Here is a 22,875-nt window from a genome sequence, read left to right as displayed (position 1 = left end):
AGCACCAAAGAATTGATGCTTTTGAACTGTGGTGTTAGAGAAGACTCTTGAGAGTCCCTTGGACTGCAAGGAGATCCAACCAGTCCATCCTAAAGGAGATCAGTCCTGGGTGTTCATTGGAAGGACTGATGCTGAAGCTGAAACTCCAATGCTTTGGCCACCTGATGCTAAGAACTGGCTCAGAAAAGACCCTGATGCTGGGAAAGATTGAAGGCAGGAGGAGAAAGAGACGACAGAGGATGAGATGGTTGGGTGGCATCACCGACCCAGTGAACATGAGTTTGAGTAAGCTCCGGGAGTTGGTGATGGACAGGGAGGCCTGGGGTGCTGCAGTCCATGGGGTCACAAAGAATCAGACAGAACTGAGTGACTGAACTGAACTGAACTGAAAATCAGGACTTGCAGGGCTTCTGCAATCACTTCTAGCCAGTGAAAAATTGAGGTGCCAACACACACATCTTAGCTGGGGAAGAAATAGGCAAATTCTACCTTCTGGCTTCAGCAATCCTACTGTATGTAGTGTGCTTTTCAGGGTCAATTTGGTGCCTATGTTTTTCATATTTTTGTGCTTTGTGTTGGTGATTTCACCATTTAAAACGGTCCCCAATCGTGATGTTTAAGTGTTGTCTACTATTCTTTAAGAAAGAAGGCTATGATATGCCATAAGTGGAAAATACATGTTATCCAAGCTTCATTCAAACATAAGTTGTAGCTCTGTTGGCTGTGAGTTCAATGTTAATGAATCAACAATGTATCATTGTTGTTTTTCAGTTACTAAGTCATGTCTGACTCTTTGTGACCCCATGGACTGCAGCACACTATGCTTCCCTGTCCTTCAGTCTCTCCCAGAGTTTGCTCAAACTCATATCCATTGAGTCAGTGATACCATCCAACCATCTCATCCTCTGTCGCCCTCTTCTCTTCTTGCCCTCTATCTTTCCCAGCATCAGGGTCTTTTAACAATATGTATTATATAAGGTATTTTTAAATAGAAACACGTAAAACAAAGTTATGCATTGATCAGTTGATGAAGATGTTGTGATCAGAGGCTCACAGAAAACACCCTTTATTTTCCCTGAGAGCAATGGTTGGGTGTTCACTAATTCAGGGTTTGCAAAGACTTTATAAAATCTAACTACTGCGAATAACAAGAATCAACTCAACATAGAAAGAGCCCAGAGAACCCAGAGGAAGATCTATCAGCTCTGCCAGAGGAAAAGCCTTCTTCGAGGACAGATTTCTGAGCTGACTTGAACAGTGAGAGCTCCTTTGGGTCCGAGGGCTGGTGTAATGTGAGAGAAGGCTCAACACAGACAAAGCTCTGAGCTATTATAGAAGCCCAGAAGCAATTGACCCTCCTTTCATTTAACAAATATTTACTGAGCACCTCCTGAGTGTCAGCTGCAAGGGCGAGGGCTGAGAGGTGGGGGTGGGGGCGGGCAGAGGTGGGTGAGGCCGCCCTGGATGCCACAGCAAGGGGCTGGAACGAACCCCAGGTCTTTCAGTCGGGAGTGTAGAGCGACCCAGCGTGGCTGAGAACAGATGTCTAGGGTGACGCTAAACGCTTCCTTTCAGTTGCACAGTAGACTAAACAACCCAAGGAAGTGATGACATTCCCTTCCCTGGAAATAGTGGAGGACAGTAGAAGTCTCTACGTTTCTTAAAGCCAGCTTTTGTTATTTGCTTATGTGATGCCAGCCAGGGTCTGTCTTTGCGTTTGGAATTAGGTATTTGGACTTAATGTGTAATTCCCCTCCTTTGTCCGCCTCTGGACACTTCCTTAAACCTGCATACCAGCCATCCCCTGATGAGCTGCACTCTTTCTTGTCTCCAAGTTTTGCTGTGTTTTTTTTTTTTTTTTTTTTTTGCTGTGTTTTGCCTAGATTATGGTTCCCTCTCCTTCCAAGTCTCTGCCTGTACCATATGTTTTGTTTACTGTCTTCATCCTCTAGGTCTCAGATTAACAGGTCTCGCTTTCTCTGGGAAACCCCTACCCACGCGCATCCCCTACATGTCACTTTCCACACTGTCCTGTTTTGCTTGACTTATTATTGTCCATCCTGGCTAAATAGACCATGAGCTCTGAGGAGGCAGGAACTCTGTACCTGTTTTCCTGTCTGTATCCCTCCGACCTAATGCTTGGCACTTAGAAGGTGTCTGTGAGCCCAGAGGAAGGGAAGGAGCGTGTTTACCCCAGGGGACTTTGGCACCCAGCTCACGATGAATCATTGGGGTTTTCCACTACATTGAAGGCTGAATGTTCCATTCTCCACTATGGGGACAGCGTGCGCCTCTGAGATCCAGCTTTCCTGAAGCCCGGTACACTTCTAATGATTATCAAGTTTTACTGGAGGTGCTGAGTTTACCCTCCAGCCAGCAGGACCCTCTATGAACTGTGAAACAATTGATTCTTCTCCAATGCACTAAGTGCATTTAAATGTCTATAATTACAGTTGCATATTCTGGAAGGACACTAATTATCTTTAATTCATGGCTTATACTGATTGCCTGGGAGCAAGAAACTAAAAAGCATATTGTACTGGTGGGGAGATATTCTGCTTCTTTGCTTCGAAGTGGGTCTTGTTGGAGTTCTTTCCACTTGCCCTGCATGATCCAGCTCCCAACCTGCTCTGCTTTGGCAGGTCACTGGCCCTGCTCTTGAGGGGCTGGAGGGGGAGAGGAAAACAGGAGACTATTCCAGGTTAGTCTCTGAGACTCTCAGTGTCTTGACTTAGTGTCTACTTTTGTAGGTTCAGAAACTTCATTTGTCACTGCATGCATGGTTAGACGCGCCACTGATTCATGCTAATCAGACTCATAAGAGACTGAATCATAACCAGAAAGCAAACTGTTCTCACTTGGTGGGAGGAAGATGGATTGCTGGAACTTGGGATATGGTGGTGGTAAGGCATTCCTGTCCTCATCTATCCCAGAAGGTCAAAGAATACGAGATATTCTTGAGGTATGTTTTATTCCAGCCATACCTCTTTCAAACAGAGAGAGCATGGATTATTATTCCTACTTTTCAAAGGGACTGAGGTTCAGAGGGATTTTACCCAAACATGAGGATTTGCTGAGTCTTTGATGTCCTTAATTACAAGTTCAAGAAGTTGGAGGAGATCAGGATCATGAACTGTGATCCTGGTCACCAGAAATCTATATGGGTATATCACATGAGAATTTTTAAAAATTGAACACAGCAGTAACTTTAGTCAGTACAGCCCTAACTTGCTAATGGTGGTGGGGATGGTTTAGTCCACTAAGTCATGTCTGACTCTTTGTGACCCTATGGACTGTAGCCTGCCAGGCTCCTCTGTCCATGGGATTTCCCAGGCAAGAATACTGGAGCGGGTTGCCATTTCCTTCTCTGGGGGATCTTCGCAACCGAGGGATGGGACCCATGTTTCCTGCGTCTCCTGCATTGGCAAGTGCATTCTTTACTGACTGAGCCACCAGGGAAACCCAACCTGCTAACAGATGGGGCTCAAATTTAAACCAAGCACGGCTAGAGATTTCGGTCTCAAACATTTCCCTTTGGTGCTGTCTTAGTTCAAGCAGAACCCCCTCTCCCCACCCCACCCTCACCCTCAGGAGGCAAGAGGAGCCACCTTTGGAATCCTTGTATCGGCTGTTCACTGGCTGTGGCCACCCGGGGCTGCAGGAGGGGGCAGGGGAGGGTAATTTCCCAGATGAGGTGCCTCCAGTCAGCTAAGAGCGAGTCCCCTGGGAAGGGGGCAGCTGAGCCCTTAGCAGCTGACACCACAGTAGCAGGATTGGGGGCGCTGTCCTGCAGAAGAGGATCTGGGTACCCCAAGACAGCATCTGCCACAGTCTCTAATCCTGTGTCTTGTCCCTTTCACCACCAGGCATTTCATCCTGGAGGCTCTTTCATCAGAGGCTTCTCTCTGTCCAGAACTTGTTTCTCTCCTTTTTGCTCAAATAAATCTGACTTCTCCTTTAAGCTTCATGGTAGGTATCACTTCCTCTGGTAAGCCTTTGCCAACTCTTCAATGTTAGTCCAGACTCGGCTGTGTTTTCCCACTTACACCCCGTTATGCTTCAAAGCTGACCTCCTGCTTGGCCATGCCTACCTCATCTGTAAGTTCAGGAGGCCAGGGAACATCTCTGTCTTATGTTCTTCTCTATCCAGCATTATTCCTGGCACTCAATAAACACCTTCATTGCACAGAATTAATAATGCTCTTCTAGAGGATTTAAACTCGAAAGTCACTAGTTGAGCTAGATGTACCATAGCAGAGACAAGTAGTGGGGAGTGATACTAACACCATCCCCCCTGTTGTCATGACCTGCAGGAGAGTTTTCAGAGCCTGAAAAAGTTGCACTTACGCTAAACAACTGCTGATCTATTTTGGATTTATAAGCACAGTGAACCTTGTAATGGATATTTCCCCTCTTTGCTTTGGGTGCCAGGAAGCTCAGAGCCCAAAGAGTGAATTTCCTAACTCTAAATACAAGGCAGCAAATTCCCTTTTAAGGAGAACACCTTGAAAACCAGAGGGAAGTGAAGCTCCCGGGGGGTGGCGGCGGGGAATCTGGACTTGAAGAAGCAAGCAAACGAAGAGATGGGTCAGGTGTTTGGGAAGGGAGGCAAGAAGCCACTGAGGAGAGGGCTGGAGACTGGAAAGGGGAGGGGAGACAGAAGGACGGCATGGTGAGGGGACCACAGGAGAAAGCAAGTCCCTGAGAAACCCCCCTAAGGTTATAAGCACGCATGCTGAGGGGCTTCCCCGGTGGTCCAGTGGTTCAGGCGCCTCACTTCCAACACAGGGGGCACAGGTTCAATCCTGGACAAAGAACTAGGATCCCATGTACCCCTCCACCCGAAAAAAAGCAAAGATGCCAAATATCTTAAGTTGCTGCAATCCCAGGGCATGAACCACTTCCATTGTCTTGAAGCTTCCCCTACTCACATATTTTAGGGCCAGTGGGATTTCAGAGAAGAAGAGGATCAGAAAGATTCTGACCAAGGGTCGTGTGATACAGAAAAGGATCAGAATATTCTTGAAGTGAGATGACTCACAAACTGCTACTCAATGCCAACAGGAGCTCAGATCCAGGGATCACCAGGGGAAATATAGGACCCTGCCCCTCCAAATTCCCTGATATATTAGAGGAAGCATGGGTTGTGTAAAGGACAGAGGTTTGAGCCAGTTTCACTTAAAAGGGACTGACTCAGGGGACACCTATATTAAAATTCTATTTTAGCAACTATTGTTCTTTAATTCAGAAATCAACTCTTTGCCCTCATGGCCACCTGATTCAACCTCTCATCTCACAACAGAGACAGAGGCACGGAAAAGGGAAGTTTCTTGTCCCCTATCACTGTCTCAGTTTCTTCACCTATAAAATAGGAGGTTTTGACTTTTAATTTTATAAAGTTTAACTAACAAGTAAGATCATAAATTCTGCAAGGGCAAGGGTCCCATCTAGTAATTGGGATTTCCATGGCATTTAATGAATAGAGGAAGATGGGAAAAGGGGATAGAAATTGACCCTTGAGAAGAAAGCGAGTGATAAACTAACAGCTTACCCTCCTCCTCTAGAAGCATCTTGCCGCTCTTGTTGAACATGGAGTGCTTGAACTGCTCTTAAGGAGAACACCAGTCAATCGGGTGGTAGGTTGAGGATAAGTGAGTTGTTCCTGCTATTACTGATCTTTCTGAAGAGCAACCTAACTAGTGTTTATGATTCTTTAACTCCTTTTCTGTTTTAGTGTTCAAGAGCTTTTCTCTGGGATGAGAGAGACAGTAACCTACCAGGAAAGAACTAGTCCTCAACACTGAGGTTGGAACAAAAGCAATATTAACTCATAATTATATGGGAAGATTTGATATTCAACCCCAACCCTTCCCCAATTCGTCAGATGCTATTAAAATAAAAATTAAAGTTTTTAGTATCATGATTTGGCCAGGAAGAAAGACTTCTTCATTTTTTAAATATTAAAAAGCTGGGTTTACAAAAAGCACAAAAACTTCTTTATCCTTCTTTGAATAAATAGGAAATAGAAGGTGATGGTGAGTTTACCTTATAATCTAATATTTAACATTTCTTATGCTAATCTGGCCAAGAGCCTCTGAGTGGTTTATTAAAATTTGCATTTTGTGTATAGACTTAAAAGGGAAAAGTTTTAATGTATGTATCTATAAAAATAATTATACATATTTTTGTTAAAGAAAAATAGGCTGAATTCATCTTCCTGTTTCTCTAGCAACCTCATAAGTGGAGTGTAGAAAAAGCAATACTGGGGAGAAGCTTCTTGTTTGGAAGATTTGACTCAATTTAAATTCCTTGCTGTATAAATTGGGCCTTTACTAGAATGGTCTCCAACAAGAGCCAAGTGCGCCCTCTGCGGGCGATCAGAGGATGAAGGAAAGCATTTCCAACTCCAGTGATTCAGGGCAAAAGTTTTGCCTGCAAGGAAGAGAGAAAGCAGAACTATGTTACATCACTGCTTCCACTAGAAACCAGGAACACAGCATAGTGGGGTTTTTCTTTGTAATAATCTTCCTTAAAAACCTTATCCAAATTAGCCTCCAACTAATAAAAAAAAAACAAAAAAACCTTATCCATAGCTTAAAACACTTGAGCACAGCTGATCTATAAATGGACAGGTACAGCTCTAAGAAAAGCTGGTTTGTCTCAAGTTGGTGGGCTCTATCAGAAAGAACAAAGCTCCTGACTGGAGGACCTGAAAATCAGAAAATCAAGAGCTTATTGTAAGGTTCCGTACAAATGCATTCCTTTCTGTTCTCCTTAGGGATATAAGTCCCCCGAGGCTAGGGGCTGTGTCACCTTCAGCATAGCATCCCGAGCCTACCTAAGCCTCGTGCCTGGCCCAGAACAGGGGCATAAAAAAATATCTGCCAAATGACTGATGAGCTGTGAAGACGACTCTGGATTCAAGGTGCTTGTGCTGCTGACTTAGATATTGAGCACATGCAAGACCGTTTTCCCTAGACGTGGCTGGAACCTCTCCATGACATGGTTGAGAGCTTTTGAAGAGCTCTTTTTAAAAATTAATTATTTTTGGCTGCACTGGGTCTTCATTGCTGTGCAAGGACTTTCTCTAGTTGCGGCAATTGGAGGCTCATCTTCCTTGTGGAGCTCCGGCTTCCCATTCCTTGTAAAGCATGGGCTCAGTAATTGAGGCATACCGGTTTAGTTGTTTCAAGGAACGTGGGATCCTCCTGGACCAGGGCTTGAACCTGTGTCCTACATTGGCAGGCAGGTTCTTAACCACTGGACCACCAGGGAAGTCCCTAAAGAGCTCTTTAAAGAGCTTCCAAAGGCCACACAGCACGGGTGGCTCAGCAGCTGTCCTAGAAGGTGTTAATAATACCCAAGTCATCTAAAAGCTGATTCACTACACAGGTTACACTACCCTTTCACAGGAATCTTATTTGATACCAATAGTCCTTCAAAATGGTTATCGCCCCCTCTTTTATGGAAGGAGCCCTGAGCCTGACAAAGGTGGACTGGTGGTTTCATGGTTTCAATTAAGTCACATGATGGAAGTCCACACGTGGCCTCTGTCCCCTAACCCAGAGCTTTCCCCACCTCCTCCTAGTCTCTGTAATATTTAATGGTCCCCTCACGTTCTACGAGTTGGCTGAGGCTAAAATTAGAGGAGGCAGTCCCAACTTTTAAATCAGCCATATCATGGACATCTCCTCTTATTACTGGTGACAGCCAGGTGACGGGAATGACGAAGGCTGGACGGGCCGGGCCACCAGCACCAACTGGATGAACAGCCTTGTAAGTGGCTTCCTCTTCCCTAGTCATCACCCAGGACGTTACACGCCAGCTGGCATCATCCTGCATCATCCAGGTTTACTCATGGCAAGACTGTGGAACACCTCCCCAAAAAGTAGATGGGAAAACACCTGTGCTGGGTCAGCGGTCAAAGAGATTTGTATAACAAGTGACCCCTAGCCAGTGTTTGCTAGTGACTCGGTTGGTCTGTTTGATTTCAGGGAAAGCAAACATAAGCCCAAGCAGACAAATGTTTGCTTAGATCCCAGCTTCACTAGGAGAAAAAACCCCAGAGGAGTATGATAGCAGGAGGGCTTGCGTCACACATTTATCCAGGATGTTCCTCACGTCTAGCAGACACACCCCTACACAGCCGGCAAGACCCAAAGCCAATGCCAGCTTTCAAAGCACAGGCTCACTCATCTCAGAGCCTTTATCACTCCGAATTTTAACTGTTTACTGTCAGTTCACCCTAGTGACTCAATTCTTTAAAAGCAGAGGCCATGGGAGACCTCCCTGGTGGTCCCGTGGCTAAGAATCCATGCTCCCAATGAGGGGCCTGGGTTTGATCCCTGGTCAGGGAAATAGATTCTGCATGCTGCAACTAAAAACCCTGCATGCTGCAACTAAAGAACAAAGATCCCACATGCCACAACTGCGGCCTGATGCAGCCAAATAAATAAATAGGTTAATTAACTAATTAATCAATCTAAAAAAAGAACAGGTGCCATGACCTTCATCTCTGTATGAAAGAAAAATGTTATCTATCAAAGATGAGTTAGAACACAACCCAGTGGCTTTCAAAGTTTTTGATGACAACCTACAGAAATAAATACATTTTACATCATGATCCAGGAGGAAATATATGTGTATGTATGTATGTGTGTATATATATATATATATATATATATATATATATATATATAAACAGTTTCCTCAATGGCTCAGCAGTAAATAATCCACCTGCAATGCAGGCGCCGAAGGAGATGCAGGTTCGATTTCTGGGTGGGGAAAATTCCCTGGAGGAGGGCATGGCAACCCACTCCAGTATTCTTGCCTGGAGAATCCCATGAACAGATGAACCTGGGGAATTTCAATCCATGGGGTCACAAAGAGTCAAAGGCAAATGAAGCTACTTAGCACACATTCACCATATATATAAACATGAATTTCTGTATCTATTGATATACATGTAGCTTTTTAAAAAACTAACACAGAAAAGATCAGGCACGTTCAGAGTGGTATGGCTGTAGACTAAAAAACTAAAACAAACCTTCACAAAATAAGACTATACAAAGTGATGTTACCTGTAGTTTTGTTTTCTAGTTTATTCTGTATTGTTTTTCCAAAGTTTATTGTGATGCACTAATTTGATTTTATGATACCCTAATGAAAATTGGAATACATTATTTTGAGACAAAGAGAATTGTAGTAAGAGGGACCTATAAGAAACATAAAATTCCCACAAAAGTAGGTCTTAAGACTTATTGATGGCTGGGATGTAGTGACTGATGGAAGACAAAAACTTCTTAAAGAAAAACCTAAAAAGCTGGATTAAATAAGAAAAAAATAAAGATATCTGTAAAACGATATCAGAGACCTGCTGAATTTTCTTGAACTAATTAGAATTAATGGCCTTCCCTGGTGGCTCAGACAGTAAAGAATCAGCCTGGGTTCGATCCAGTATTCAGTCCACTACCCAGTATTCTTTTCTGGAGAATTCAATGGACAGAGGAGCCTGGAGGACTACAGTCCATGGGGTTGCAAAGAGGCGGACAAGACTGACTAACACAGTGGATGCTGACTTGCAGTTTGAGAACTGTAAGTGTAGTTTGATTTCATCTGCCCTCCCTGGGCACCCCCCACCTCCATTTTCTGTCCTTCTGTATGGAATGCGCCCCCGGGGCAGGAGGCAGGAGTTCTGACTGGGGGATGTATCTGGGAGGAGAGGCAGAGCAGGGATGGAGCAAGAAGGAAACAGTGTTGCGCATATTTCCCTTTCAGCCCCTTGGACTGGGTTTGAGCTCCTATAAGCAGAATGGAGTATACGAAATTAACTAAAGAAACCTTGTAAAACTTTGAGCACAAGCAAGGCTGCTTCAGGGTTTAGATCAGGAATCTGTACGCTACAACCTTTGGGCCAAATCCCCCTGTCCACCTGCTTCTGTAAATAAAGTTTTTATTTTTTTATTTGACTGCATCAGGTCTTAGTTGCTCCACAGCATGTGGGATCTTAATTCTCTGACCACTGAGGGGACCTCTCCTTCCCTGAACTGCAAGGGGAATTCTTAACCCCTGGACCGCCAGGGAAGTCTCTGGGAATAAAGTTTTATTGGAACACAGCCACATACATTAATTTGCTTATTGTCTCAGGCTGCTTTCCCTATAATTGCAGACTCAGAGTAGTTGTGATCAAGATTCTATGACCTACAAAGTCAAAAATATCTACTCTCTGGCCCTTTGCAGGGGACGTTTGCTGACCCTTGGCATAGATGAGAGAGCTTTCTACCTCTCCTGGAGGAAGCCAGTATGTCTCTGAGGCATCCAGGGCAGAACCCTGGACATGGGCAGGGTTATGTTTCTCAGGACAGCCATGTCGTTCCTCCCCCAGGGTTTGCCGGCTACAGACATGGATCAGCAGCAGCAGAATCTGAGCAGGAGAGGCTGATCCAGGCCGATTCTGGGTGGGGGCCACTGCCTCAGGCTGCAGTGCGGCCTTCAGAAAGTACCGGGAAGCACTAGGGCTCTCACTATGACCACAAAGATGAGGACATGTGAGCCAACTGATGTTGGGCTGCATTTGCATTCTCAGTGCCTGGAGTGGGTGCTAAACAAAAGTTGGCTGGATATTTTCTTTTTTCGGCTGCCCTGGGTCTTCATTGTGGTGCACAGGCTTCTCTTGTTGCAAATCACGGGCTCCAGAGCTCGGGCTCAGGAGCTGTGGTTCACGGGCTTAGTTAGTTACCCGTGATGTGGAGTCTTCCCAGATCAAGGATCAAATCTGCACTCCCTGCATTGGAAGGCAGATTCTTAACCACTGAACAGCCAGGGAAGTCCGCTGAATATTTCTTGAATGAGAAAGTAATTAATGGCATGCGGTGTAGAGACTGAGTTTTACCACAATGCCTCTGGAAGGCAATGCCAGTAAAGAGCCTGGATGCCAGCATCCCAGAACTGCCATCATCTCTCCTACTTAGAGCTGAAGACATCTTTTCTCAGCTACCTTGGCAACTGATATCAAAGATAATAATGATTATAACTAACAATAAATAAATATTGTGTGCTTATCAAGTTCCATGTCTTTTATATGTACCAGTTCACTTTTATTCTTTGGATAAGAAATTCTATTTTAATCTTATTTTACAGATAAAGAAACAGACATGGAGAGATTATGTAACTTGTCCAAGGAGAAACAGCTAATGGGTAGCAGAGTCAGAATTTGAAAATGGGATGATCTTTGTAGAAAAAAGGAAAAAAAAAAAAATTGGATGCTGAGAGTATCAGAGATGCTAGCTCATTCATTGAACCAGTGAGTTTTCTTCTTTCTTTTCTGCTGTCACCTAAGAATTATTCACTCATTTGACAAATCTTTAGGAGTGTGCTCTCTGTCTCCTCTGTTTTCTGTCATTGGTCTAGAGGTGGGCATGTTAGTCTGGTCAGTAAGATGTGGGAAGCCTGCTGAGGTTTCTGAACCAGATTCCCTCCCATGGAAACCCCACTCACAGGTACAGGCAGAGGAGAAAGAGATGTTATAGGATGCTTAACCATGCTATAAAGCCACTGCTTTCTCTTGTGGGTACCTACCTCTGAGTTTCTTATTTGTGAGATTAATAACCCCTTTATTGTTGAAGCCATTTTTAGCCAGATGTTGTCACTGAGACAGTCTCCATTCCATTATCCTGTTACGGGGCCTTCATAGCCCTTATCATTATCAGACAGTATCTCATTCGTTGATTAGTTTCCTTATCTTCCTGTCCCACAACTTCCTCTTCCAGAACACAGACTCCCAGAACAGAGTTCTTCCCTCTGCTGTTCACTACTCTGTACCTAGAGCCTAGATCATGTCTGGCCAAACAGCGAGGGAATCCACACATAAACCAAGAAAGAGGCTCGCAGTTCAGTGGAAGAAACAGACAAGCATTACAATAAATGTCATCTTAGGGGTAGAGTCACAGAAGTCACAGAACAGATGTTCAGGGACTGGGCCTCACAGAGCCTTGGTGGCCAGTCTGGTCTCAGCGTTTCTCCCCCCCCCCCCCCGACTTGCCTAGATCAAAATAGAAAACCTATCATTTCAAAACTCAAATTGCTAGGGACTTCCCTGGTGGTCCAGCAATAAGACTCCATGCTCCCAGTGCAGGGGGCCTGGGTTCAATCAGGGAACGAAGGTCCCACATTCCACAATCAAGCCCACACCCTGCAACGGTGCAGCCAAAATAAATGATAAAAGAAAGAAAGTGCTGTTTTTAAAAAGAGATTGACACTAGGAAATCCTAGTTTCAGTCCATTTAAATTTAAGTTGATTTAAATTTCAATCAATTTAAAGGTAGGCTTATGTTTTTGTTTGCAGTTACGCAGATTGAAGCAAGGGCCATCACTTTGCTTGGGGGAGAAGGTAATCAGATGCAGATGTTTCAGGAGAAGGCTTGATGTCTATTCTGGGTGGAGGCAGATGGGACGCGTTTGGGAGAGCCCAGTATCCACAGATTTGGTCATTTCTCTGGGGCCCGGGGTGACTGGTGCTGACTCGTGGGAGCTAAGCGTGTTGCCTTCTGGGAGTAGTTATGTGCAGAAAGGATGCGCAGGCCTGACCTCCCTTCATGCTTTTAGGAACAGAGCTGGACTTGGCTTTCTAGATGCAGTCTGGACTGGCCTTCAGGAGGGAATCTCTAGACGTCATAATCAGGTTACAATGGTTTTTTTTTGTTTTTTGGGGGGTGTTTTTTTTGTTTTTTTGTTTGTTTGTTTTTTGTTTTTTTAGGTTGCAGTGTTTTAACGAGAATGTCCTATGCGATTGAACAATGGGAAATGTCCTGGACGTGGACCCATTATTTACAACCAAGTAAATAAAAATGTTTTCTTGGGCTTCCCTAGGGACTCAGACAGTAATGAATCGGCCTGCAATGCAGGAGAGTTGGGTTCAATCCCTGGGTCAGGATGATCCCCTGGAGAAGGGCATGGCAACCCACTCCAGTTTTCTTGCCTGGAGAATCCCATGGACAGAGGAGCCTGGCGGGCTACAGTTCATGGGGTCACAAAGAGTTGACATGACTGAGCAACTAACACACACACATGAAAATGTACTGGTGTTGGACTCCTGTGCCCTGATGTGATTGTCAGAGCACATGGGGGCATAGAGGGAAGAACTCTCCTTTGTGGGAAGCAGAAGTGTCCTCTGTCAGTAAGCCTAGGAACAGGGAAATCTTGGGATGAGAAATGAAGATGAGAGAAAGGGGCCTCAGATTGGGGGAGGAAGAAACTCCTTCTCTCTCTCCCTTGGGTAGGAGAAGGCAAACTTTTTCTACAAAGACCCAAATAATAGATACTTTAGGCTTTGCAGACTCTATCTGCAGCAGGTATATCCCAGCAGGAAAACAACCATAGACAGTACGTAAATGATGGCCATGGCTGTGTTCCAATAAATTTTACAAAATGGGCAGCCGGCTGGAATTGGCTCCTGCGCTATAATATGTCAGCTCTGTTTTAAAGCCTTGGGTGATGGCCATAGGACCTAGAGAGGATGAGCATGCCATAGGGAGATATGCTAACTCCAAGTAGATGCTTGGCAAAAAGCTACGCCAACAGGCTGCCTCTCAGGACCCTCTAAGCACGTGGCTCTAAGATACTCGTTTCTAATAGTGGCTCTATGATAGTGCCTGTTATTTCTCTCTCCGATTCCTAAACTTCTCTTCAGGTAAAAGTTACAGTGTTGGCTTAGGGTTAATTAAGGGAATTAATGAAGGGTCTATCCCATTCTTGGGACCAAGAGGTGAAAGCGGCAGCCGTTCTCTGACCCTGGGTGGTGGTGGCTCCAGTGGGCCCTGAGAAGGACAGGGTCCCAGAGAAGGCAAGAATTGAAGAACAGAAGTCTATTCCCAGGAAAGAAGAAGGCATCAGGGAATGAAGAGTGAGTAACCGCAGACATTTCTCTGTAAGCAGGTGTGGACTTAAGCCATGATAACTGGGAAGATCAAGGAAAATGAGGTCTTCTTTTGTAACCACAGCGATGAAGCCTGGGCATGCTCATGGGTCAGGCTGGGTCCCCTTAACACCAACACACATGAGGAGTGCAGAGCAGGTGGTCAGCCAACGGTTGCCAGGGAGACTGACCTCTCCAGTCCTGTCCGAGGTGAACCATTGGGCCTTAGCCATTAGCCTCTACGCAGCACAATGACTATGGCAAGGACTGAAGTCAACTGGGCACATCAGAGGAATTGCTTTAACGGCGGTCCCAAGGTATCATACCGATGTGCTCAGCTTCCACCCCACCAAGAAGAAAAGCCCTTCGTTGTCAGCCATGGTGGGAGAGTAACTGGGAGATCACCTCAAAGTGTTGGATGGTATAGCCGGCCTCCCTGTCGGCTGTCGCCACTGCCTCCGGGCCCAGACAGAGGCTGGAGAACCTCTGCTCCCCGATCATACTGTAGCTGCTCCTCAGGGCATCCGCAATCACCAGGAAGCCCCCCAGCTTCAGCAGGCTGCCGCGGTTCTTAAGGGCCGTGCGGTAGGCAGGGAGGTCTCAGCATGCTGAGCAGGCAGTTGGCCGGGGGCAGGGGATGGCCCCCAGCGGCCAGCTCTGAGTCACATCACACTTCAGGACCTGCCTAACTGTCCGCCTCAACTTCTCCTCCTTCTCTGGCCCCTTGACTCTGAAACGCACAAACCAACATACATGGGTGACCACCTCACTTATGGGGACTCCAGATCTCTCAAGTCAGGTACGAAATGGCGATGCTATCCCAAATGTTATATCCTTAGGAGCACGCCTGTTGTAAAAACAGAGAAAGAAGACATTCTGGTGTCTGAATGTGACCATATTACCTTGTGGTGGGTTAAATCCTTTTAGGAAGTGAAGAAGAATATAGAAACAATAATCAAAATACTTAGCTGCTTGCTTCTACAATGAATGAACTGTCCCCATGAAGTGGAAATTCTTCTTCCACTGCTTAGAATAATGCCTGGATCATTTTATCATCATCATCATCATTATTGCATTTGTCCCCTCTGCCAAACTGTAAGTAGTGGCTGTTTGACCCACACATATCAGATTGTTGTCATTTTTCAGTCACTCAGCCATGTCAGATTCTCTTCCCCATGGACTGTAGCACACCAGGCTTCCCTGTCCTTCACCATCTCTTGGAGCTTGCTCAAACTCACATCAGTTGAGCTGGTGATGCCATCCAACCATCTCATCCTCTGTCATCCCCTTCTCTTCCCGCCTTCAGTATTTCCCAGCATCAGGGTCTTTTCTAATGAGTCAGCTCTTTGCATCAGGTGGCCAAAGTATAGGAGCTTCAGTTTCAGCATCAGTCCTTCCAATGAGTATTCAGAACTGATTCCTTCAGGATTGACTGGTTTGACTTCCTTGCAGTTCAAGGGACTCTCAGGAGTCTTCTCTGACACCACAGTTTAAAAGCACCAATTCTCAGCCTTCTTTGTGATCCAACTCTCATCCATACATGACTACTGGAAAAACCATAACTTTACCTATACGCACCTTTGTTGACAAGTAATTTCTCTGCTTTTTAATATGCTGTCTAGGTTTCTCATAGCTTTTCTTTCAAGGAGCCAGCGTCTTTTAATTTCACGGCTGCAGTCAACATCTGCAGTGATTTTGGAGCCCAAGAAAATAAAGTCTGTCGCTGTTTCCATTGTTTCCCGATCTATTTGCCATCAAGTGTTGGGACTGGATGCCATGATCTTAATCTTTTTCTTCATTTTCTGCCATAAGGGTGGTGTCATCTGCATATCTGAGGTTATTGATATTTCTCCTTGTAATCATGATTTCAGCTTATGCTTCATCCAGCCCGGCATTTCGCATAATGTACTCTGCATATTAGTTAAACAAGCAGGATGACAAATATACAGCCTTGACATACTCCTTTCCCAATTTTTAACCAGCCCATTGTCCATGTCTGGTTTTAACTGTTACTTTTTGACCTGCCTACAGGTTTCACAGGAGGCAGGCAAAGTGGTCTGATATTCCCATCTCTTTAAGAATTTTCCACAATTTGTTGTGATCCACACAGTCAAAGGGTTTAGTGTAGTCAATAAAGCAGAAGTAGACGTTTTTCTAGAATTTTCTTGCTTTTTCTATGATCCAACGGATGTTGGCAATTTGGTCTCTGGTTCCTCTGCCTTTTCTAAATCCAGTTTGAACACCCGGAAGTTCTCAGTTCACATACTGTTGAAGCCTAACTTGGAGAATTTTGGGCATGACTTTGCTAGTATGTGAAATGAGTACAACTGAGTGGTAGTTTAAACATTCTTTGGCATTGCCTTTCTTTGGGACTGGAATGAAAGCTGACCTTTTCCAGTCCTGTGACCACTGCTGAGTTTTCCAAATTTGTTGGCATATTGTGTGCAGCACTTTCACAGCATCATCTTTTAGGATTTGAAATACCTCAACTGGAATTCCATCACCTCCACTAGCTTTGTTCATAGTGGTGCTTCCTAAGGCCCACTTGACTTCACATTCCAGGATGTCTGGCTCTGGGTGAGTGATCACACCATCATGGTTATCTGGGTCATGAAGATCTTTTTTGTACAGTTCTTCTGTGTATTCTTGCCACCTCTTCTTAATATCTTCTGCTTCTGTGGGTCCATACTGTTTCTGTCCTTTATTGTGCTCATCTTTGCATGAAATGTTCCCTTGGTATCTCTAACTTTCTTGAAGCAATCTCTAGTCTTTCCCATTCTATTGTTTTCCTCTATTTCTTTGCATTGTTCACTTAGGAAGGCTTTCTTATCTCTCCTTGCTATTCTTTGGAACTCTGCATTCAGATGGATATAGCTTTCCTTTTTGCCTTTGTCTTTTACTTTTCTTTCTTCAGCTATTTGTAAGGCCTTCTCAGACGGCCATTTTGCTTTTTTGTACTTCTTTTCTTGGGGATGGTCTTGATCACTGCCTCCTGTACAACATTATGAACTTCCATCCATAGTTCTTCAGGTGCTCCGTCAACCAGATCTAATCCTTTGAATCTATTTGTCACTTCCACTGTATAATCGTAAGGGATTTGATTTAGGTCATACCTGAATGGCCTAATGTTTTTCCCTACTTTCTTCAATTTAAGTCTGAATTTTACAATAATGAATTCATGGTCTGAGCCACAGTCAGCTGCCTGTCTTGTTTTTGCTGACTGTATAGAGCTTCTCCATCTTTGGCTACAAAGAATATAATCAATCTGATTTTGGTGACGTCCACATGTAGAGTCTTCTCTTGTGTTGTTGGAAGAGGGCGTTTGCTATGACCAGTGCGTTCTCTTGGGAAAACTCTGTTAGCTTTTGCCCTGCTTCATTTTGTACTGCAAGGCCAACCTTGCCTGTTACTCCAGGTATCTCCTGACTTCCTACTTTTGCATCCCAGGAAATATTGGATTTAAATGCTGAAACAGTATCTTTGTAGTAGCTGCTGATCCACATGGGAGTCATCCATAACCATTTGTAGAAACTGTTGATCATACCACACAACTGTGGCTGGGGCCCTTTTCGAGAGATGAGAATGCCTGGTTTCCATTCTCAGGCTCCAAAAAGTGCTGCAGATAGGGAGTATGTTTCCTGATGAAGCTAGTTTTCTTAGCCTTGTGACGAACCCTTCCTTTTCTGCCAAGTCAATGGGGTTTCTTGAGAGAAAATTCATTAATGAAAGGTGAGAGTCAAGGGTAGGAGGTAGAATTGGTGCCTCAGATCCCTTTGGAATCTATTAGTGGAGGAATGAAGGAACAAACTAACCAATGAACAACGTTAAATAACACAGATTGCACAAGAGAAACTCGAGAAAGGAAACCAACAAAGGAGGAAGAAGTAGCAGAAAATTAGAGGTAAGAGAAAGGAAAGAAACACTGAGGATGTCAAGTGCCCAGAAGGCCACTGAGCCCAAACAGTAGGAGTGATGCCCAGGAATCCATCCCTCCGAGGAAGGTAATCAAGAAAGCACTGGGTGCAAATCCAGGCTTACAGGCAAAGAACATGGTCACTGGCTCCAGGAGAAGCTGGCCACTGGGGCAACAAGACTTGATGGAGAGAACAGAGGATGGCCCAAGATAAGAGTAAGCGAGACAGAGATTTACAGTGGGATCATTTTTCATGAGGAAAAGTTGATTGTTTAAATAAAACTTGGAGATTTACCTCCAGTGAGAATGATTTCAGATAATAGCAATTAGTTATGGACATCGTAGTTAAATATTTAGTTAAGATCCTAATCCCAGCATGTATAATCAGTTATTTACAAGCATCCTTTAATTGTGTTATAATTTTCCATTTAAGAAGATTAAATTTTCTTAAATTTTCCATTTAAGAAGATTAACAGCAAGCATATGAAAAGATGCTCAATATTGTTGACATCAGAGAAACAAAACTCAAACCATTAGCTATCACTTCACACCCACTAGGATAGCTGTAATAAGAAAGATCAATAATAACCAAGTGTTGGCAAGGTTATGGGGAAACTGAAATCTACGTACACTGCTGGTGAGATGGTAAAATGGTTCATTTTATATGTGACTGTTTTTGCTTTGGAAAACAGTGGAATTTTCAAAATAATTGTCTTAACATAAAGATTTAACATGGCCCAGGAATTCTACTCATAGAATCATCCCCAAGAAAATGAAAACATGTGTCCACACAAAACCTTGTCCATTAGCAGCATTATTCATAATAGTCAAAAGATGGAAACAACCCAAATGTCCATCAACTTACGAATATATAAATAAAATGTGGTCTGTCTACACAGTGCAGTATTATTTAGTGTGCTCAGCTATGTTCGACTCTTTGCAACCCCATAGACTGTAGCCTGCCAGGGACCCACAGACTGTAGCCTGCCAGTCTTCTCTGTCCATGAGATTTCCAAGAATGCTTGCCGTTTTGTCCTCCAGGGGATCTTCCTGACCCAGGGATCAAACCTGTTCTTCTTATGTCTCCTGCATTGGTAGTGAATTCTTTACCACTAGGGCCACCGGAGAAACCATATATATATATATACACACACACACACATATACACTTACAATGGAATATTATTCAGTAATAAAAAGGAATGAACAGCTGACACAGGCTACAACATGGAAGAATGTTGAAAACATAATGCTCAGTGACAGAAGTCAGACACAAAAGGCCACCTGTCATACGATTCTTTTTATATGACACATCTAGAAAAAGGGAATCTGTAGAGACTGAAAGCAGGCCAAGGGTTGCTAGGCACTGAGAGGACTCAAGGAAAAGGGGGAGTGATTGCTGATATGTAAAGGGTTTCTTTGGAGAGTTATGAAATGTTCCAAAATTTTGCTGAGGACTGTGCAATTCTGTGAACATACAAAGAACTATTGAATTGCACACTTTGCAAAAGTGAATTATATCTTATGTGAATTTCACCTCAATAAAGCTGTTCTATTAAAAGAGAGAGTGGAGAGGACTTCCCTGGTGGTCCAATGGTTAAGAATCTGCCTTCCAATGCAAGAGGTACTGATTCGATCCCTGGTCTGGGAACTGAGATTCCACATGCCATGGGGCAACTAAGCCCACGTGCTATAACTACTGAGCCCACGTACTGTAGAGCCCAAGAGCCTCAACTAGAGAGAAGCCCATGAGCCTTTAGGAAGAGCTTGTGAGCTGCAACAAAAGATCCAACATGCCACCACTAAGACCCAGTATATCCAAATAAATAAATATTTGTAGAAAGAGAGAAGCTTAGCAAGATATTACATTCAGGGAATTCCTACCAACCAACAAACTGAGATACACAAGGAATGATAAATACCTCTGATTGGGTCTACCAATAGGTAGAAATGGTAGTAGGATGACCAATTTGCCCCAACCAGTCTAGACTTATCTGGTTTTTTTGAACTAAAAATCCCACGTCCTGGGAACCTGTCTCAGTCCTGGGCAAACCAGGAAGGTTTGTCATTCTAAAACTAAGGAAACCAGTTACAAAGCTGTCACCCCACCAGATAAAATGTGGATGATTTGACAGAGCATTTTAAGAATAAAAAAAAAAAATTCCAAAAGATGGAAGTCTGTGTGAAACATGGCTTTGAAGAGGTAGATTAATCTAGAATATAAAAAATTCAAATAATCTACCTGCACCTACGGATAACTTAAGTGTGTGCAAAAAGAAGTAACAACACAGTGTTCTTTTGAATGGGCCTAAAGATGATGCTGTCTATTAGAAATGATTTGGTAATTTGTATTTAAGTGATTACGTCAGAGGCAGGTTGGACCTCTGGGCCCTGTTGTGTATGAAGCTATTTTAAAAACAAAAGTTGCCACAGAACTAGTACTTGCCAGTCAGATGATGATGGAAATTGTTCCCAAACTGTGAGACACACTGTGAAGTCTGGAAAACTCACAGGGAAGGTGCCAATTTGAGAGGGAAATTTGTTAGGAACACCCGCGGTCGTGGATACCTGCTTGTCCTCGGATGTACTGCAAACACTGCTGAACTCAGTTGCCAAGGCAGTCAAGTAAAGATTACACCTCAGGGCTCCTCCGGGCCCGAGATCCACCTGCAGCGAAATGGACTCGCCTGGAGACGCAGGCAATTACCACTCAGCCTCACATTTAGCTCAAGAGGTGGGGAATAAACATACACCAGGAAAACGTGAGGCAGTTTTACAGAAAGCTAACAGCCATGTGACCATTTTTCTAGTTCTAAAGATCTAGTCTTTCAAAAGAATCAATATGCAAAGAAAAAAAATAAAGTACCAATTTCCTCTGTAAGTATGCTGCCTATAAAAGCCTGAAGGAATTGGGGAGGAAGCAGGGAGGAAAGGATAAATCGGGGACTCCTGGGAAGAACACTTGGCAAGAATGTCTTTCTAGACCCCAGGTAGTTATCCTGAGATTTAGAGCAGGTTCCTACTGCCCTGACTCTGCAAGGCAAGAGGTGAATCAGAATGCCCTGGACAAACTGTTTTTGATTCCATTTACCTCTCCAAGCCCCAACCCCAGAGATTCCAGCAGGCCCTCCTAAGGGGAAGTCATCAAGGTGCATAAAGGAAATAAAAAGCTAAATCAGCTTAGATGTCAATGTGAGAATTGTAAGAGCAAGGACTAAACCCCGGGAACCCTTCAGTACAGGCCGTAGCTGCATGACACAGCAGGAGGAAGCCTCCAGAAAGCAAAATACACGCAGTCACTTCATTTATCAACATGTTTTGACCTCCTATTGTGTGCCAGGAAGAGCGCTGGGCAGAGGGGACCCAGGGTGGAATGAATGAGAAACAAATCCTATCCTCAGGAAGATTACAGTCTGGGAGGAAGAAGCCATCCAGTGATCTTCCACAAAACTGACAGTATCTGTGATAAGTGCTAGGGAGGAGGGACCCAAGGCAGAAAGAGAAGAAGGCTGGGGGCTTGACTCCGTCTGGAGCATCAGAGAGAGCTCTGCCTGGAAGGAATCAGGTGAGCAGAGAAACAGAGGATAAATAAGTAGGAATGAAAGGGGCAAAAGAGAGTAGGGATGGAGGAGGATATTCCAGTGAAGAAATAGCATGTGTAGAGGCCCCGGGTGGGAGGAGACACAGAGATGAGACCACCAGGTCCGGCTGAACCTCAGGCAGTAAAGCAGACGAGAGCAGACAGGGAGGCCAGACAGTGAGCTCCCAGGTGATACGGGAGCTGCTAGTCTGGGAATCACAAGGCACGCGCCCGACTAGACAAGGCCTCACGGACCATGTTAACAATTTTGCTTTTTATACTGAAAGCCATGGGGAGATGTTAAGGGGTGCTAAGGAGGGGAGGGATGTGATCAGATTTCCATCTTGAGGCAATCGATTCGGGACAAGAGTAGAGGTGGGAGGTCAATTAGGAAGTGGAGGATGGTAGCACAGACCAAGAAAACAGCCCGTGCATTGCAAAATATTGCGGGGGAAATGTACTGGTCTGAGGAGAGAAGTGGACAGAGCTTGGTGCTGGTCATGAAACATGACTGATGGGAAAAGGACAGGATTGGCCTCCAGGCTTCCGGCTTCTCCAATTAATTATATGATGGGGCCATTCATAGAGCTAATACCAGAGATGAAACAGATTTGGGGATAATCACAGCTCTATTCAGGCACACTGAGTTTGAGATATTTTGACATATATGAGTAGAAATAGTTTACCTTTGAAGGAAATGGCCAGTTGAAGGTTTTTCAACCTGTCCTGTTAATTTCCCCCAAGAGAGAATGCAGTGGGAGTCCTCATTCAAGACAAAGACATAAAAGGCAGAAGCTTGCCCTAGATATCCCGAGACAATTGTCATGACCATCAAGATCTTGATTTTGAGAAGAATGTCAGTCTTTTATGAGATATTAAAATACAGAGATGCTTTGGGATAGAGGCAGTTTGGGTTTCGCTGGTGGCTCAGATGGTAAAGAATCTGCCTGCAATGTGGGAGACCTGGGTTTGATCGCTGGGTTTGGGAAGATCCTCTAGAGAAGGAAATCACAACCCACTCCAGTATTCTTGCCTGGAGAACCCCATGGACAGAGGAGCCTGGCGGGCTACTGTCCATAGGGTTGCAAAGAGTTCACACAACTGAGTGACTCGCAAACGCACACAGAGGCTGTTGACTAGTTCACAGAACAAATTTGGCACAGCTGTGTCTATTTGGGGCAACAGACAAACATCTTTTTCAATAGATATGAAAATCTTTGTATGGAGAGCATTTATTTCAGAGAACCACCGCCTCTACAGTTGCTCAAGCTTTCTCCTGTCAGGTACAAGGATGTAAGTGAAGGAGCTGCTCCCTGCGGAGGCACCTAGCCAGGGCTCCAGCCTCCAGACCGCTCCCAGCTGCCCCGAAGGCTGAGGAGGGCTGAGGGCTGGTTTCCAGAGCACACCTGGAAATCATCACCAACCACCAGCGTGTCCTGACATACCCGCTGGGAAGTTCTGTTCTAGACAT

The 22,875-nt window shown here is 44.5% G+C and overlaps 1 pseudogene; it reads right to left on the bottom strand.

Annotated features, from left to right (window-relative positions):
• Positions 1-14,232: 14,232 nt before the first annotated feature.
• On the bottom strand, positions 14,233-22,875 carry LOC122701692 (annotated as a pseudogene).

Source organism: Cervus elaphus, chromosome 1 (genome assembly GCF_910594005.1).
Source record: "Cervus elaphus chromosome 1, mCerEla1.1, whole genome shotgun sequence".
In the NCBI taxonomy this organism is placed as follows: domain Eukaryota; kingdom Metazoa; phylum Chordata; class Mammalia; order Artiodactyla; family Cervidae; genus Cervus; species Cervus elaphus.
The sequence above is the reverse complement of the archived record's forward strand: the minus strand, read 5'-3'. Positions and strand labels throughout refer to the sequence as shown.